This window comes from Emydura macquarii, unplaced genomic scaffold (genome assembly GCF_026122565.2).
Source record: "Emydura macquarii macquarii isolate MOO-44397 ecotype Brisbane River unplaced genomic scaffold, CSIRO-AGI_Emac_v2 contig_3692, whole genome shotgun sequence".
NCBI classification, from domain to species: Eukaryota; Metazoa; Chordata; order Testudines; family Chelidae; genus Emydura; species Emydura macquarii.
Genome location: NW_027133829.1, coordinates 1,439,423 through 1,445,572, shown reverse-complemented (window position 1 = coordinate 1,445,572; position 6,150 = coordinate 1,439,423).

Sequence of the window (6,150 nt, the reverse complement as noted above, 5' to 3'; positions counted from 1 at the left end):
CCCAAGCAGGTATTTTATAGACTGTGGTCAAGTCACCCTTTAACTTTCTCTTTGTTAAGCTAAATAGAATGAGTTCTTTGAATCTCACTATAGACACAGATCATACTAAAAGTTGCAAATTAAATTGATGACCATGTTTAAATCTTTTCATGGGGAGGAAATACCAGATACTAAAGATCTCTTCAACATAGCAGAGAAAAACTTAAGAACCAATAGCTGAGTCCTGAAGCCATGTATAGTCATCTAAGAAATCTGACACACATTTTTAGTGAGGCTCATTAACCACTGGAACAAACTACCAAGGGAAGCGTTGGTGTCTGCATCTCTTGATGTCTTCACATCAAGACTGGTTGCCTTTCTGGAAGATGTGTTTTAGCCAAACATAAGTTTTATGTTTGGTTCCCAATCTTTTTGAGTGAAAGCCCCACTAGTTAACAGTAGGTAAAATGTGCCCCCGCCCCCTGACCTGGCCATAAACACACACAACTCCTATAAACACCTAATACCACTAAATTACTCTTACCTGAGTAAGAAGCTAAGCCTTCCCTGGTGCAGCCGGGGGTTGCCCCACCTCTTTCCCTTCCATCATGGAGTGATGGTAATGGAGGCGATGGGCACTGGTGGACTGGCTGGGACTGCTCCAGGCCCCCACCAGGGCAGGCTGCTCCGCTATGGCCGGGCGCCCAGCCAGCTTGGGGCTGGGGTGGCTGCTTCTCCGCTCCGGCCAGCACGGGCCTTGAGCGGGGCTGCTCCTCTGCTCTGGCCGGGTGCCTGACCAGCATGGGGCTGCAGGGGCCGCCTCCTGTGCTCTAGCTGGCGTGGGGCTTAAGGTTGCTGTGGCTGGCCAGCATGAGGTTTGGGGGTCTAAATGACCTCAATATTACTGAAGCCTCATGGACCCCCTGTAATCTTCAGCACCCCTACCCCCAGGGGGTCCTGCACCCCAGGTTGGGAACTTGCTTTAGACAAAAACAAGGGCTCAATACAGGGGTAACTGGATGAAATATAATAGCTTGTTTAATACAGGATGTCAGACTAGATAAACTAATGGTCCCTTCTGGTCCTAAACTCCATCAATCGATGAATCCACAGAAAGGCAGGCAGGGCCTGAACTGGGTAAAAATATAACTTCTTCTCACTTCTGCATAGTGATCTCTTCCTCGTTCCTGATTAGAATCCAGCTTCTTGAAGAGTTAGAATTCTTTGAAAGCAACTGTAATAATAAACCTTTCAAATTTAAACAAGGGTTCAGACTCCCACTGAGACTTTTGTTATGAACAAAATCAAAGGGCTGCAAAATGTATTTCATTTATTTTTTTTTTTGCCTGGGCATATCTGATTCCAGACACTGTCTGGTCTCTTGTCATTACAGACTCAAGATTATATCAAAGATTAACAACCACATCCCACTCAGTATTTATTATATCTTGCCTGATTTACTAACATTTAATATGTTCAGAAAGACCCTTTAAGGAAAGCTTTTAAATTGCATCAGACTGTATAGTTCTAATATAATTTGTGATTTATCATTAGCCAAGAAATCTAGCTAGTCTGTTCTCTCACTTGCCTGAATTGTACTAAAATTTGCTTTAAAAGAAATTAATTAATTAATTAAAAAACATAGTTCTGCTTTCATAGCACCAAATTCTGTTCTCATCTCTGCTGGCATGAATCCAGATTAATTCTGCTGAAGTCAGTGGGCAAAATTTTGCCCTCAACTACAAACCACTATAAATTAAAGGTAACTCTCCATGTCAGTGGAGCTACTCAGTATTTATTTCAGACTAAATGAAAGTAGAATTTGTGCCAGTAATCCAGAGCAAAATTTGACTCAGTTACACTTTTTCCTAGAATTAGAAAAAACAAGTAATTTTAAAAGCAACTAAAATTATAATTTAGATTTAATTTCTAAACTTTAAATTGGTTGTTAAACATCTCAATCTTTTTTCTCTGAAACAAAATCAATAATCTATTCATGAAATATTTTGGATTTAGAAACCATTTTTACTATGGAGGATAATTACCCAAAAGTACCAAAACCTAATATTGGTACAAATAGTGTTAAATAGAAAGTTATTCATTTGCAATAGTGACTTACATTTTTTAAAAAATGCCCCCAATTCAGCAAGGTGCTTAAGCACGTGAGTATAATAGGTAGTTCTATGGCTGTCAATGGAACTACTCAGTTGCTTAAAATTAAGCACATGCTTAAGTACCTGACTGAATCAGAACCAAAATGAACCAACAAACTGAGCAGTGTTTATCACTTCTTTAGATGTTAACTTTTTTCTTGTAATCCAAGGAGATATTCTTGCTCCCACTGTATATTCAAGTATGTACTAGTTAATAATTAAGGTCCCAATCCTGCAAGCTGTTACACCCAGGTACAGATACAAGGTTGCATCTATGCAGAATGATTTGCAGGACTAGAGCTTACATTTTCAAATATTTGGATCCTTTTTTCCCCCCTCCAGAAAGAGCATGTACCATAATTTCTCTCCTTACAATTATTCATTGTACATGGACCTGGATAACAAAGTTGGAGCCATAAAATGAGTCACTGAAGGTTGATACACGGTCACAGATTTCCATTACTGTGTCTGCTATAAAATGCTGAAGTCCAGTGTCCTTTCTCTTAAAAACATTTTAGAAAAAGGCCACTTTCCAACAGCAGGCAGGGCAGTAACCAGCTTCACCTGCAGCAGGAAATGTCATTTTCTATTCTGTCCTGTAGGCATCCTGGAGCAGTGGGTTATAAATACCACCACATTAGCTAATCAATAATGGATTTTTCTTCTCTGAAAAGGGCACTCTTTCGGAAGCTCAGCAAATCAAGTAATGGAACCAAATGCACCATCACTAGAAAAACATAACTGAGCCAGATTCAATGCAAGTGTGTATCAGTGTAACTCCATTGTCTTCAGCAGAGGATCTGGGCCACCTTTATAACTACAGGGCTTCAGCCACCTGTGAAGGCTGTCCTTTCAGCTGTTGCCTCTTTACTGAAGTTGCCAACAAAGTTGACAGTTGTGGTAGTGCTTTTATGTGATCTGGATCCTTGTTAGCTAGAAATTTGACTGAGACCAAGACTTAATTTCAAATAAGCTACTGAGCACATTGTAATGAATTTATACCACTGACCTGAGACATTTTAATGAGTGATCTTGATATGACTGGTTCAGTAACTGATTCCCACTGAAGTCAAAGCAAGCTGTTTATAGTCTTTAAAAGGTCAGGTCCTTTATGTAAAACGTGTTTTTGTTTTGTTTTGTTAAATCATTCAGCTAGAATTAAGGGACCTAAGAGAATTATGTGCTCAGTTCCCATTGCTTTGCAATGAGAGTTAGGCACCCAACTTCTTTAAGCTTTGACAATCGTAGCCTTCAATAAAAACAAAAAATAAGTTCCTCCTTGGTTCCTGGAGCAGTGCTGAAGTTCAGATGCAAACTCTATGCTCAGAGCCCACCTATAGTTTTAAATTACCTATATTACCCAAATCATTTCAAGACCCTTTTCTGATTAAACCAGCTCTTAAAAAGCAGCATTTCAGGTAGTCTGCAGTGGAAAGTTATTCATAGTCTCTGACTGTTGCTGCTGCATTATTGAAAAGCCAAGATGTTCTTTGCATGAATGATACCTTTTATGCTGATGTTCACATTTTTCTGTAGTCTGCATCACTAATCCATCTAAACATTTTCATGACCTAATGATAATAGTGCTACACACAAGTGGCTCACATTTCAATTCTTAAATTGGCATCTTTTTTCACAGGTCTTTTAGAACGCAATTCAAACTGTTTTTAGCTAAGATGATGTTGGTATCCCATTTCCAAATGGTTAGGTTAACACAGCAAAACCACACATGTAAAAGGGGATGCTCATGCCAAGGCTTTTGCAGGTAGAGGTTTCATGTCCCACACTGTGGGATAAATCCTTCATCTACCCACTGAAATCAATGGCAAAACTCCCATCCACCTTTTTCATGATTCCAGGTTTGTCCATTTGTCTTCTAGGGAAGGATCATGGCACCTCACTTTCATGCATCAGCGATGATGAACACAAGTACTAATTCTCAGGGAATTAAAAATATTTGCTGCTACCTTAGGGTTGTTAGAGTATAGCTACGTAATCAAGCACTAATAAAATAATTTGTATAACTAACTCCTGCCTTGCTTCCAGAGGGTTTATTTTTTCCTGAGACCTGTCGATAAAAGACTACTTAGCACTTTCAAAGCACTGTATACATGATTGTATTAAAAACCAAACTACTTCACAACTAACACACAGGATTTTACTAAAACAAATTACTCTCCTGTGGCCTGGCCTGTGTGGTATTCAAGTCAATGGAAGCTGAGACTGCAGGCTCAGGCCCTTAAGAGCAATGTGGGATAGAAAGAATAGTCTAGTGGATAGACCATAGATGTAGGATTCAGAAGATATGTGTTCAATTCCCATCTCTAGGCCTTGAGCAAGGTAATTAATCTACATTAGACCACAGAAGTACATAAATAAGGGCCCTGATCCTGCTCTGAGCACCCTGCAAGCAGAGTCCTGCTTACTGACTTCACAGGGGTGGGCTCCAGATAAAAGTTTGTCCCCATGAAGCTCTGGGCTCCACAGGGGATACCCATAGCGCTCTAACCATACAAATATTTGTTGCTAAAAGTGGCACTTTGGTTTTTATCTGCTAGGTTATGTTCCTTGCAGACTAAGCAACTTGTCCTGTCTCTTACTGAGAAAATTAGGGCCCCAATACCGCATTCCTTACTCTGGCACAAATTCCATTAGAGCCCATGGGAATTTCTTTCCGTGTAATGTGTGCATGAATAGTACAAACTGAGTGCAGTACTCCCTACAGTGACTAAATCTGGAGAATGCCTATTCCAATAATAATTTCTTGCAGAACTCTACAAAAGCAGGAAGACTAATAGCCTTAACCAACTACTTGGTGGAATATAATTCTTAAGTCATGTAACAAAGGTACAGCGATTACTAACATTGTGATGGGTGAGAGGCAGAGTTGCTTTCCAAACCAATTAATCTGAAAGCGGTATATCTTGTTGCAGGTTGATATATTGTCTCTAAAACTCCTTGCTTAACACCCATATTTGCTGCATGATAGAGGTGAACTGCATGCATACTGATCGTGAGCAGAAAATGTAATTTTGTGCACAAGATGTGTAAATATCACGTGATATTCAAGAGATCAAGGTGCCTGGAAACTGAGAAATGACTGATCTCAAATCTGAGATCTGAGCCTGCTTGATAGGGAAAGACTTATAAAACCTTCTATACTAAAGGAAACTGAAGGAGTTCCATCATATTCAGTAAAGAATGGCACATTTATTTTCTAATTAATTACTGTCAGCTACCATATAATATTCCAATAAATTTATCCAAAATTTAGGCCTGGATCCTGCAAATACTTATGCATGTGCTTGAATGATCATGAATTCATAATTATAAGGGATCATTATGATCATCCAGTTTCACATCCTGCACTACAGCAGCCATAGAATTTCAACCAGTAATTCCTCATTAAGCCCGTAATTGCTAGCTGAGCTTTTCACTCTTTTAGCAAGACATCCAAACTTGATTTTAAAATATCAAGTGATTGAAAAATCCAATACATCCCTAGCTAAATTGTTTCAGTAGCTAATTACTCTTTTTTTTAAAAACGTGTAGTTAATTTCTAGTCTGAATTTGTGTGTGTGGGGGGCGGGGGGGGGGGGCGGTAGTCCTGTTAAGTAGCAGCATCTGGAGCTAAAAGTGTTTTCACTGCTGGGTGAGGTTCTCTAGGTATTATTTTTGTTCTCATGTATATGGATGAGAATTTTACAATTGCCTTCACAAAGATAAGGACCCATTCTTTGAGAGGTGTACCTCCCTTGACTTGGCTGAAGTTAATTCTCGTTTACAGCCGGGCTGAGAGTCAGCACCTGCATTTTCTCTCTAAGTTGGCCGGTAACCTAATGTTGAAGCCTTCCGCACTTTAACAACCATCTGATAACTTCTGTAAGTTCTCCCCCGCTGCTTCTCTAGGAGCTGTGAGTTTTCCGTGTCAGGGGGGAGCGGCAGGCGGAGAGCCACGGGGCTCAGCCCATAAAACCCTGTCTCCTCCGCTCCCCAGTAACTCCTTCAATATAAAAGG